We start from the raw sequence: 13,309 nt of genomic DNA, 5'->3' as shown, positions 1-13,309 counted from the left end.
AGGAAACAGCCAGGTTCCTACATTATATCATCACATCCACACTTTGCATACCATAATCTTGGGTATACATCAGTTTCGGTTCTTGATTTTATTTTACAAGCACATCACAAAAAAAGATTTAAACTATTGCGGAAGATGACCCAGTTATTTTAAGTTGTTCTTAACATAATACACTAAAGTTAAACTGTTTACTTATTAATATAATGCTTGCAGAGATTTTGCAAAGAATTTTATATTTACAAATATCTTTTTTCCTGTGGTTTTTGTTCTCCACCCTTATTAAGATTATTTATATATGTAGTTTTCATATAAAACAGTTTTCACTAAAGAAGTTTTAATGGAGCAAGAGGAAACAACATTACAGCTTTATTAGTATATTTATAATCTTACATTGAGTTTCAGGTTAGCACAAATGAATCTCATTTATGATGTTGTTACTCTTCACATAAAATATTCTATTAATATTGTTCATGACAAGCTCTTTGATGTGTAAGAATTAAACACAGGGTTAATGTTCCTCTGATATTAAAAGCTCAAAGGATTTAAAACATGGGCACTAATATCCACATAGAAAAATAAGCAAATAACATTTTTTAAAGAGAATAAAACTAGGCTAAAATTCAACTTTATTAGTAACCAGATATTGTATAGGTAAATTGAAATGAGATTTCATTTTGTCTCTACCAAATTGCCTGATTTTTAGAATGATCATGCTGTACTCTGTCAGTATGATAGAGTGTACTATTCTACATGAGTAGAATAGATTGATATTTCCTTTGTAGAAATGAATTTGGCTATGTACATCAATGATATTCCAAATATGTACACTATTTTATTCAAGTTTATTTTCCTAAGGGTTTTCTTACAAGGAAATAATCAGTTTCATAAAAGTTTTATGTGTATGGATATTCATTTGAGAACTAAATGAAATAGGGCACATAAGTGTCAACAAAGTATTAGACAAAGTACTATTTCTTTTAACAGGGAAGGTAGGGAAGAGAGTGGAGTAAAAAATTATCCTAAAAATAAAGCAAACCAATGACTGTATGCCTTTTCAAGGATATGGTGGAGCATTGTATAGCAGTTCCTCCCCAAATTGCTCACTTCTTTGGAGGAAAGCATTTTAAAAAATATTTTATTTATTTTTAAAGAGAGGGGATGGGAAGGACAAAGAGTGGGAGAGAAACATCCATGCGCAGCTGCCTGTCCTGTGTCCCCTACCAGGGACCCGGCCCGCTACCCAGGCATGTGCCCTGACCGGGAACTGAACCGGTGACCTTCTGCTTCACAGGTCTATGCTCAATTCACTGAGTTACACCAGCCAGGGCAGAAGAAGGTATTTTCTAAACTATTGGTTAAGCTCATACTCTGAAAAATTAGGTCTTAAATTAAAAAAGAAGAGCCAAAAATAGTTTTTTTCAGGAGTGGTACAAGTGATTTTTGTTTAGTAGGAAGATAACTCAAAAGGTTATGATTGTATTGCCCTAGAGGACATCACTAATTTTCTATCTAACTTAGCTTGATTTCTGTATTCTTTCTTTAATTCACTAATTATATGTAGCAGTCTTTCCTATCCTCTTTGGATCAGCTTTATAATTCTCCTGGATCTCTCATTAATAAACTAAGCCAATTTTCGATACTTGCCTATAATATATTTGAATGAGATTCATAAATCTCAGAGTTTTATTTTAAGTTATATTTTTAAAAACTCAGAATGCATCAGTTCTTTTCTGAACCAGTAGGAAGTCTTCATAGAAGAAAGATTGTATATAGTCCCTACTTTTCTTAAAAGATAAAATGTATAAAATAAGTTTTGATGGTAGAAAATAGTTAAAATGTCCTATTGCTCATCCATGAGTTTGAAGTTCAACCAAATGAGATAGAAAAGATGTGTCTCCTTATATATTTATTTTAAAAATTGTATTGTTGTTCAATTTCTTCTTATATATTTAAATTAACATGAAAAGTGACACGGAAGATGGTACATTACATTTGATAAAATGAAGGAATGAGTGAATACTTTCGTTGATCAAATGAAGATTATTTAATTTGTGCTTTAGATGATCTCAAAAGCGAAACAGTGTTAAAATGTGCATTGTGATAGAAAACCATGTTGTTGTTGTTTTTGAGGGGGGTGGGGCTTCTGCTTTATTTAAAACATCAAAAATAGCATTTTACAGAATGGGAATCATAACATTACACAACAAAGTATAGCTGTAAAATCTTAAACAAGTCAGGCAACACTTCTGTTTTTAGATCACCAAAAATAAGACTTTACAGAAGCAAAACTGTAACAAGCAAATGTACAGCCACAAATTTCCTTTTGCCTTCAATATCGATTTTCCTTTCAAATATTTTGGGGCTACTTTGCAGTATCCAAGCAAAACTAAAATTTGTTGGACAGAGTTGCTCAGTATTAACATAAGAATGAAAACAGTTTGCAAAACAATTTAGCTTTGTGCTAATAAACAGCTAAAAAAAATGTGGTTGTTGCTAATAACTCCAAAATCCAATGGGAACAAAGCTGCTTTTTCCCCCACTGTTACAGATGACTGTACAGTGGCCAAGGAGACATGTTGAGACTGCTGAAGCGCCAAGTGAGTAGTCTTTAACAGAAATAACTATAATATGTAACAACTCAAACAAAGAGGCCTGCATCTGCAAAGCCCCCCTGGGGTGGACATCGCACGATTTTAAATACATGATCGACCAGATAGAAAAGGTAGAAAATCTCAAAAATGTTAGAGGAGCATTAAAATAAAACTGAATTCCAGACTTGTTATTTTTTTAGTATTATTCCAATGAAGATCTACCTTTAGAAGTTTTTTTCCTGCCTTCAGTTTGATCATGGTAAAAATAAATCATGTCGAAATATCGGAATAGATGTGATTTTTCTCACAGGATCTTTTAAAAAATGGATGTAGATATCATGGGTAGGGAACCAATCTCTCTAAGAGATTTGAGCATGGAAGATGTAACTATCTTGAATGTGAGGAACAGCCCAGAAGTGGAGAACTTATTTCAGCTCTAAGACTCCCCCATTTTCCCACTTTTCCCCTGGGAACTAGCATGCAAAGCTACCCAGAGAAGCTCTTCTTCCGGAACCCTGGAAACTTGAATAAATCTCCATCTGATTGATTCTTAATGCTGTAGTGTGCCTCACAGGCAGTGGCCTCGGAAGACCGGAGGAAGAAGTCATCATGTTACTCTGCCACAAACCTCAGAAAGAGATCAGACTGCTCCAGTAAAGCCTTCAGATTCTTCACCTTTCCAAGGATGTCTGGAAGCTTCACTAACAATTGCATCGCTTTGCCCCTGGAAATGTAAGAGGGTAGAAGTGGCTGGGTGACTGTCAGGTACACATTTCCAAAAACGGAACCTCATTTATTTCATGGGTTCTCCTGCCTTCGTGTCTGGCAAACGCCACTCTCCCTTTCTCGCTAGGGGTCCCAGGAACAGGTGAGGAAGATCTGTTAGGCACAAGTGTCTTCTAGGTGCAGGGACAGCATGGCCCTGCTGGCGTAAGTGTCCTGCTGCAGGCCGTTCAGCTGAGGCATATGGTACTGCTCTCAGACAGCATGTGGCTGTTGGCAGAGTGGCGGGAGGACCACCTAAGGGACTGCAAGGCTCACTCGCATGCCTTTCGAGAGTGGCGAGTTCACCTGTGGTCACCTGACTCTCTGTGGACTGCGTTGTGGACAGATCCCTCAAACTGAGCTTGGAAAGAGCTCCTCCTGGTTCTTATTAGGGTTTGTGGCCACTTAATCAAAAGGAAAAAATGGATGATATCACCGTTTATACAAATACAACACATTCTCCACTCACTGCTTCATCCTTCACTACTGTCATCAGGCAAAGGGCTTATTGAGTTCTCATCATTTTTATCATTTTCTTCAATGGAGAGGATTTTAAATACACGATTGACCAGGCAGCGGCTTTTTCTTTCTTCCTGTGCTAAGGAAAGCTACAGCTTTTCTTGCCAATTTACACTGTAACGTCCAATTTTGACCTGGGTCATAGAGGACATCATCTTCAGCTGCCTACCTACCCCAGCTTCTGTTCCAACCATTAAAATAAATCAGATATTCTGGGAAATTTCTGCCTCTTTCGTCTTTCCCAACAACAAATCGGCAGTCTGGGTCAGTTGGTCCTCTATTCAGAATGAGGAGAGATTGAACAGCGGCCTCTGGGATGCCTGGACCTCGCTGGTGCCCAGGAGCACAAATCCATGCCCCGCCACAGCCTCGCTACAGAGCTTGCGTGAGGCTTCAGACTGCACTGTGCAGTCAGCTGCACTGCGCGGAAGTGGAGACCCCTGTGTCTGAAGGAGGTATAACCAAGAAAGTACATGTTTCAGTTATTGGTCTAGTTCATTGATGGAACCAGCCTCTATATTAAGGAGTCTTTTTTTAATTGAATTTTTCCAGTTTTATTGAGATCTAGTTGACACACACCACTATATAAGTTTAAGGTGTACACCATAATGGTTAGATTTATATATATATTGGAAAATGATAACTGCAAAAGTGTAGTTAGCACCCATCATCTCATATAGATATAATAAAAAGAGAAAACAAAGAAAGAAATATTTTTCTTGTATTGAAAACTCTTAAGACTCTCTTAACAACTTTCATATATATTTATATGTGTATATACATTCAGCAGTGTTGGCTATAGTCATTATGCTATGCATTGCATCCCTAGTACTTCTTTATCTTGTACTGGAAGTATGTACTTTCTACCGCTTTCTTCAATCCAGCACCTAGTCTCCACCTCTGGTAATCACATACAAGGTGTTTTATTAGTGAACTCCTCTGACTTTTAGCTTTAGAATATAAATCTACTAAAAGGGTAGCAGATACAAGAGCGTGAGTTTTGAAGCCATGGGGCCTGGGATGCCGAGATGAGGGTTGCAGCTTCTGCCACTGCCTAGTAGAGCTCTGAGATCCATGCCTTAACTCAGTTTTCTGATCTGCGAAATGAAGAAAATAATAAAAATGTGTTCTCATTTTTATTAAAATAACTTTAAGAGGAGTTTTTCTTTTAAAAATATTGTCTTGTACAGGTGTGTTATGTTTTTATTGCAGTACCAGAAGTTACTCGTCACATCTTAGTGATTAAATTGATTTAGTGGTACAATTATACAGGTCTATGCTGGTAAGACCAGTTTTCCCAGGGCTCGCATGAAAAGCACAGCAGATCTGAAGTTCTAGATCATGGATTATACACCGTCACTTAACTCTGAGCTAATGTGTCACTACTTACATGGTAATTTGTGAGGGAATAACATACTATACAGTTTGTTGTAATAAATAAGTTAATCTGGTTTACTGAAAATGTTTGATTAAAGATAGAAAAATACATATCTATTTTGTTTAGACAGCAGAGAAGTACTCAAAAATCATTGAAAATGGCCAGAGAGTGGGGTCAACACTTGGGTGAAAATCTTTGGACAATCAAGATGCAGCAAATGGCACCATGCAGAACAGAGTAGTTCATAGAAAAGGTAGAAAAATTTCAAAAAAAGTTAGCGGAGCATTAAAATAAAACTGGATTCCAGACTTGTAATTTTTTTAGTATTATTCCAATGAAGATCTACCTTTAGAAGTTTTTTTCCTGCCTTCAGTTTGATCATGGTAAAAATAAATCATGTCTAAATATCGGAATAGATGTGATTTTTCTCACAGGATGTTTTAAAAAATGGATGTAGATATCATGGGTAGGGAACCAATCTCTCTAAGAGATTTGAGCATGGAAGATGTAACTATCTCGAATGTGAGGAAAAGCCCAGAAGTGGAGAACTTATTTCAGCTCTAAGATTCTATGGTGGGAATGTTCTTTTGATTTTCCAGAAAAGTTTAGAACGGCACTCCTAAGCTTTTGTAGGACTTACATAATCGTGTGTCCAATTAGTCATCCAGCTTCAATAAGCTTTTAATTAATTAAGTAGTATTTGAATAGCTGACTTGTTGGGTGTTGGCTAGATACATATGTCCTAAATAAAAGGCCAAATTTCTTCACTTTGTAGCCATAACTTTTATTAAGTCTGAAGAAATAAAGTAACAAATAGCTATAAGGGAAGGTGTTACTACAAATTGTTCAACTTAAAAGAAAGTGTTGTGAAGCACAGATACTTAATAAAATTAAATGTGTGTATATGAATATATAAACACCCTCAAATAGACATTCACCCACTGTACTAAGTAATGGAATCATAATATGATATTGTAGTGTTTTACACAAAGCATTTTTATATCTAATATTTTATTTGATACCAATATGGTCAGCAAAAAGAAAATACTATTTCAATTTTTTAAATTAAAAAACTGATGTTAAGAGCCATATGATGATTGAATTATTGTTTACTGAAAACAATGCAGTCATATTGCAGACCAATATAACTTTAGAGTAGGTAAAAAAAAGATACCCTCTATTTAAAGTCCTCATTGTGTAAACAAAAAACATGAGACTTGGAGAGAAATGCACTTGCTGAAAGACATGTTCTAACATGGAGGAAAACCAAGAACAGACCTTGTCACTGTACTAATAACTCAGATATAGATTTTTAGTTAACATGTAAAATAGAATGAAGTAAAAATCTAGGGACTTAAACAGACCATGGAATGCATCCATTCAAAGACTCATTTTCCTGCTATGGACAGCAGATGATAAGTTAATTTCAAAACCACACATTAGTGGGCTTGAAACACAATTCTCCCAATTTAGTATTCTTTTGAAATTGTATAAATGTTTAAGTTTGTTCTTTTCTTATCTTTTTGCCGTTGTTCAAATAAAGTTGTCTCCACTCCCCCCCCACCCCAACCATCCCCAACCACACTCACAGACCAAAATGACCTCTTTTGTAATATAAATATTAAATCTATAAATTTCCATCCACTCATGGTTTTAACTGTTTTCCACTAATTTTTTGATAAGTTGTGTTTTCATTACTATTTACTTAAAAATCTTTTTCAATTTCCTTGTAAACTAATTTGATCCAACCTGATTCCCTGATCAGGTTGGGGTCAGAACATTAGCATTTCCAACAAGTTCACACATGATGTCAAGGCCGCTGTCCTGGGGACAGACCTGAGGGACCACGGCTCTCAGGATGATTCCTAGTCTCAAGGTGTGGCCTTTCTGAGTTTCTTCTCTCCAGCACTTTAGAAGTCTAACTCCTTCCAAAGCCTGGCTACTTCTAGGATCTCTGTTCTCCTTTCATTGTTCCAACAACCCTTCTGTGTTAGACCTGTGGAGTCAAAGCCTTACACTGCAATGATTTGTGTTTAGCCAAATGCCTGAATAGACCACTGTGCAGATTTCTGAGACCCCTTCTCTGTGCAACTCCCTCACTCTGCTGCTTGTGCTACAGAACACAGCAGACTTGCAGGTTCTGAACAGGACCACCGTTTTCCTTGCCCAGAGAGGCTGCTCTCTTCTTTTTGGGTTCTTCTTCCTTGTGGGGCAGTTTGGGAAGTGCCCAGGCAGAAAACCAGGGTGAATGGGGACTCAGCTCATGAGTTATCCTTCTCTCAGGAATTACAGTTATATGCTGTGTTTTCCCCAAAGCCTAAACATAGTGGCCACATACATTTTGTCCTCATTTGTTGGCTTGTATGGCAGGAAGGTCACCACTCTGCTGAGGCCAGACTGGCACTGTGTGTACTCATACACCACTAGTGCAACTCCTTTAAACCCTCATGGGATGAAAGATGTCCTCTCCAATAGCTAGTTGGTCTTCTTTTCTTCCAACTCATACTTACCACTCTCCAATTCCTACCCTGATTATAAGACATGGCAAAATATTTAATATTTGGGACTCAATTAAATGGGACCATCAATGTGCCAGAAATTACTCTCTAAGTACCACTTTGATGAAAATAAGGTAAATGGCAACAAACCACCAAATATCAAGGAATTTGTTTTGGAATTACTCATTTATTTTTAATTCATTGAGTCTATTTACATTTTTTGTAAAGCACAAAACTGAAGATAAAGGATTGGGCAAAGAATAATCCAGTAACAAGAATTTCCATGAACTCATGGAGCACTACCAAAATTTTTCTTGGAAAAAATATTAAGATTTATAAGGATATGTGATGTGCTTTATTGCTAGAAATTTAGTTTTCAAGTTTTAATGTGTCAAAGACTAATCGTGATTTTAAAATTCACAAGTATCCTTTAACAAATACAAAATTGATAAGGAAATAAAAGCTGATAAGGAAAGAAAATGCTGTGTTTTCAGTCTTGACATAAAACACCACTTTAGGCAGCTCAAGCCAAGCAAGGTTTGCTGCAGAGAATGAGTTACACAAGTGTTGAAAGGAATAGAGAGTAAAGCAGGAAACTGCTAGCACACCTGCTCTGTGCACCAGCCATGTCTCCTGGGCTGCTGGAGAAACTTCTCTGACCAACCATACCAGTTAAAACTACAGGGCTCAGGGCTCCTCCTGGAAAAAAACAACCTGAAGTGCGCATTCCAATGTGCTGGGTCAATATTTGTAAATCTCTCAGATACTCCCACTTTCAAAACATCTGCCCATAAATTTGCCACTTGAGCTTGGCAAAATGTCCAAGAAATATAGTTTTAGGCTTCTAACCTTGCTGACATGGTGGAAAATATTGAAGGATGTAAAGCTGAGAACAGTGAAATCATATACATTTGATATTAGGTAGTTCGTCAAAGTATGAGGTCTGTCCAGAAGGTATCCAGCCATGTAATATAAAAAATGCATTTATTGAGGAAGGTACAAGTTACAGAAACATTGTACATAGGACAATGATGTCACATGTGCCCTTCAAAATAGGCGCCTTGGGGTCTAACAGAGTTCTCCCAGTTGCCATCCACTGCCCTGATTTATCTTCCTGAATCTCATAAACAGTCTGAACCTCTCCCTTTTCAAAGGTTATTTTAGTTTTGAGAAAGACCAGGAATGACAGGGCACCAAATGTGGGCTGTAGGGTGACTGAGTCATGTGGGTAATTTGATGTTGTGTCACTAAGCTCTGCAAGAGATATGATGCGTGAGTGGGTGCATTGTCGTGATGAACCTGCCAATCACCAGTTGCCCATAGCTATGGACTTTTGATCATCTGAATAGTTTCCATGGAGGAAAGTTCAAGCTTAAAGCAAAATGAGATGCAGTTTGTTTGTTTCCCCACTCAGTAATTCTGAATGAGAGGGCCACACAGTACACATGCTCACTCAACGATGTCTACCACCTCCACTGACTACTATAATGAAGTCGTCATTGTTCACACATGCACATTCCAGTCCACTCTCCTTGGCTGCCAGGTTACATCAATGTCATCTCATGCAAACTGTTCTTGTTGCATTAACAATGGCTGGACATTTTCTGGACAGACCTCGTATAGCTACCTGGAAAGTTCCAGAGAGAAAAGATACACTTTCTGTGTATATACTAAGTGTGGAAAAAAATTCAGGGACATGATATTACATAATATCAAGGGTGAGAGACTGAGTAAAGGCAAAGCCGTTGGCTATTTTATTGCATGGCTGATGTAAATATAAAATATATAACAGGAAGCGTTCAAGACTTGGTTTATACTGGTAGTAGAAAACTCTCAGTCAATATTCCCTTCCCTTAGAAAAAAATAGCAGATGTTCAAAGGGAGTTAAAGAACTTCTGCCATATAATACATTCTTACTAACCTAGATCAAGAATTTTGGAATCTAACATACCTGAATTTGAATTTGGCCTCTGTCATTTACTGGTTGTGTGACATTGATACATTGAGTTTATTTAAACTTTCTATACCTTAATTTCCTACCCAATCTCCAGTGGATAGAAATTGTACCTAATATCATGGTTTTTAATACTACTATAGGTAATACATACCATATACTAAGTGCATTATATGTAATCAGTACATGTTAGTTCTACCTCCCAACAGTTCCCAACATTTGGGGTATGTATGATTCAGGCAAAAGTCATTTTTCTAGAATACATTGTTTCTAGAAGAAGTAGGAGACCTTTTCTTTTCCTACTTTCTTAACTACTCACTCATGAAATTGCTAGAATTATTATTTATAATGAATTACAAATTGATGGTCAGTCTTTGGTTCTGATGAGGTTATAGACTTTATCAGTAAATATTAAAAAGGAGTCAATATCTGCACAGTAGAAAATAATTAGAATATCCTTAACTCAGAGCACTTAAAAAGATGTTACAAAGGATAATTATTTATTTGTTTAGGACCCTGAGATTTGCCTCGAATATTATTAAAACCAAAAATAAAAACCTTCAATACATTTTATTCTATGAAATGCCTTATGTAAGTGATTCAAACTAATTTGTAGTAATTTGAAGAGAATGCTTTATAATAATAAATGCTGCTGATTATTAATAAGGGTTAAATAGTTAAATTATTAATGTTAAAATGTACAAATGTAATCTTAATAAATCTGCTAATCATATTCTTTACCTTGTAAGTTTGGTTCTGGTTTAACAAGTGCATTTACTTGAAGCTAATTATCTCTTTGACACAATAAGGGTTTTTCTTGAACCCTGGACAGTGAGTGTAAGATACTGAATTAAAAGACTAATATTTAATGATTAAATGACTCATTTCTGGCTCTCAAAGAACTTGAATTGTACAGAAAATTATAATAATATAAAGTATTATTTCTTGAACTAAGTTATGAATTAAGTATAATGATGATATAGGAGGAAAGTAATTAAATCTATTAAGGAGACTTGAAGAAAATTACAATAACTGAGAAGGAGCTGTTATTATTGCTATAACAGTGGTTAATTCTTAACCACTAAAGACATTAATGGTTAAGAATTATAATACAATTACTAGTTGATATTTAATTAAGTAAATTTGCAGCTGTTTCCTTTGTTAAACTATAAAAGATTTTGTGAATGTAAATTTAGTTCACCACCTTTCCAGCCATCTTTCTTCATAATACAAAGAACATATTAGCCTCATATGTATCAAAACACTAATACTAAGTTGTGTCCCACCAAAATTAATATGTTGAATCTCTAACGCCCAGTGTTGCTGCATGTGGACACTGGGCATGTAGGGAGTTGTCTAAATGAAGTTAAATGAAGTCATAAAGGTAGACTTCTAATCCCATAGAGCTGGTACTCTTATAAGAAGAGGAAGAGACTTGAGAGCTCCCTTTTGCTGAGGACACACAAAAGGCCATGTGCAAGCAGAGAGAAGGCAGCAGTTTGCAAACCAGAATGAGATTTCTCACCAGAAACTGAATTTACCAGCATCTTGATGAATGACTTCCGGCTTCCAGAACTTTGAGAAAGTCAACTTCTGTTGCTTAAGACACCTGGTCTGTACAGTCTGTAGTATTTTTGATAGCCTGAGCATATGAATATACCACTAATATGAAGCATATGAACTTGGACTAATTTTCCTTGGGGAAGAACATCACAGTACCTTTTGCTTTTTGGAAAGACACTATTTCCTTTAACCGCTTTGTGTCCCGGGAGAACAGGTGGGTGAGTTTGCACTTGGATCATGGATCTCAGTTCACACTTTCTCTTTCAGATCCAATGCTGTAGAATTTCTCAATGTAAAAGTGCCATTCTGTACTGACAGGATTCCTAGGTTACTAAAGGTGTTTTAAAACCAACTGTGAGGAAGTTCACAGGTTGTATCTTTCTCACTAAGGTTCTACAGAAACACCTGTAACCTTATGAGGAAGGACTCATTCTGAGAAACTTTCGAGACACAACCATCATAGATTTCCAAATTCTAGCTAAGTTTCCAAATTTCTAGCTAGTTAGTGTAGGTTTCTTCTTAACAAAGAAATGCGTGACCTTCAAAGTTGCCCTTTCTGTCCTACCTGGGATCTGTGTGTGTTAGGTCAGTGGGCACAGATCTGACTTTGTGGATCCAGTTTTTGAGATAGAAACCTGTGAGAGCAATAGAAATGAGGGCAGCTGATAAGTTATAGTGGCAAGTAAGTTGTTCACATTTTTAAAATTTCCTCCCATACTCTATAAGCAGGACTGCTGTGTTATATAAATAAGGAGAGAAATGCAGGCGAGAGGGACCAGTAATGTTAGATTTTTCTGATAAATGCAGTAGTCTTCCCTTACTTATTGTTTCTTGAAGTTTCATACCCATGGTCAAGAATGGTCAGAAAATATTACGTGGAAAATTCTAGAAATAAGGATTTCATGAGTTTTCGAATGATGCTTTTCTAAGTAGTGTGATGAACTCTCATGCTGTCCTGCTCCATCCACACTGTACATACTGCCTGCCCATAGTCTCTTAGTAGCCATCTCTGCTATTGGATTGACTGTCATGGAGCCATAGTGCTTGTATTTAAGTCATCTGACTTAATAATGGCCCCAAAGCACAAGAATAGTAAGGTTGGCAATTCGGATATGTCAAAAAAAGTGGTATAGGTAAAAACACAGCATATATCGGGTTTAGTACTATCTTTATTTCAAGTATCCACTGGGAGATACAGGCATTCATTAAAGTAATTGATGGGAGAAACAAATAATGTGGCTATACTGTCACCTAGTATAGTGGCTTAGGTCTTGTAGCTCTCATACGTAGTGGAGTGAATGGTCACACTGTGAACAGGCTGTCCACAGAAGGATTAAAGAAGCTCAGTGCTAAGGTGTTAAAACTGTGTCCACACATTCTTATATGCTCCTCCCTCCTAGAGTGCAGACAAGTCTCAGTGACACTGTTCACTAAGCAGTAGGGTAGACTTAGTGACTTCCTTATAACGCACAATGGCAGAAGTAATGCTGAGTCTTTTTTGATACTAGGCAATAAAAAGGCAAGTAGCTTCCATCTTGCTCTGGCGAAAGTCATGTTGTTAGCTGCTCTGTGGAGAATCCCACACGGTGTGGAACTTAAGCCTCCTGCCAATGGCCACATGAAGTGGGCCTAGAAATAAGGTGCCCAGCCCCTTCAGATATGGCAGCCTTGCCCGACTGCTTGGCTTAAACTGCATGAGAGGCCTTGAAACAGAGCCATCTAGCAAAGCTGCTCAAACTGCCTGAGTCAATCATTTTTTTCAGCTGTTAAGTTTTGGGGTAAATTGTTACACAAAGTATTTGTGTCCCCATCACAATTCCAATGGGTTGGATAGAGGAAAAGGGTTTTGCCTGGTACCACCAAGCAGTGCTCCTGACACCCTCTGGGTGTTCTAACAATTCAGCTGAGTCATGACACTGTCTGCTTGGAGACGCACCAGATCCAGTGCTGAAGGGGCCAGTCCTACAGGATTGTGTCCCTCCACCCCCCACCTCCCCTTTTTAGTCTCCTATCATAAATCCAGGTTGTTACCTGTACTTCT

The 13,309-nt window shown here is 37.1% G+C and overlaps 1 pseudogene; it reads right to left on the bottom strand.

The window, feature by feature from the left end:
* Positions 1-3,077: 3,077 nt before the first annotated feature.
* Positions 3,078-12,117, bottom strand: LOC119047557 (male-specific lethal 3 homolog; annotated as a pseudogene).
* Positions 12,118-13,309: the final 1,192 nt, after the last annotated feature.

This window comes from Artibeus jamaicensis, unplaced genomic scaffold (assembly GCF_021234435.1).
Source record: "Artibeus jamaicensis isolate MK-2021 breed Jamaican fruit bat unplaced genomic scaffold, CSHL_Jam_final scaffold_584, whole genome shotgun sequence".
Lineage (NCBI taxonomy): Eukaryota > Metazoa > Chordata > Mammalia > Chiroptera > Phyllostomidae > Artibeus > Artibeus jamaicensis.
This window is presented reverse-complemented; position numbering and strand designations above follow the sequence as displayed.